General features: G+C 57.6%; 1 protein-coding gene across 1 annotated transcript in view; it reads left to right on the top strand.

Annotated features, from left to right (window-relative positions):
* Positions 1 to 229, top strand: part of ETH_00040840 (CAM Kinase, RAD family, putative) — a gene marked incomplete at both ends in the record, with an annotated part of 1,847 nt that overhangs the window by 191 nt on the left and 1,427 nt on the right. The window lies entirely within an intron of this gene.

The following is a 229-nucleotide window of genomic DNA, read 5'->3' as shown; positions in this document are numbered from 1 at the left end:
ACTTCGGGGGGCAGTGGCTTTGTTCTTGCTGCTGTTGTTGCTGCTGCTGCCGCTGCTGCTGCTGCTGATGATGATGATGTTGCTGCTGCTGCTGATGTTGCTGCTGCTGCTGCTGCTTCTGACGGTGTTGCAGCAGCAGCAGCAGCTGCCCCTCAAATTCAAGTGCTGTCTCCTTCTCGAAAGGTCCTTGCCTGCATCAACCCTTGCCCTTGCCCTGATGCTTGCCCGC

The sequence above is a fragment of the Eimeria tenella genome, genomic scaffold (assembly GCF_000499545.2).
Source record: "Eimeria tenella Houghton genomic scaffold, Eth_scaff2233, whole genome shotgun sequence".
Lineage (NCBI taxonomy): Eukaryota > Apicomplexa > Conoidasida > Eucoccidiorida > Eimeriidae > Eimeria > Eimeria tenella.
This window is presented reverse-complemented; position numbering and strand designations above follow the sequence as displayed.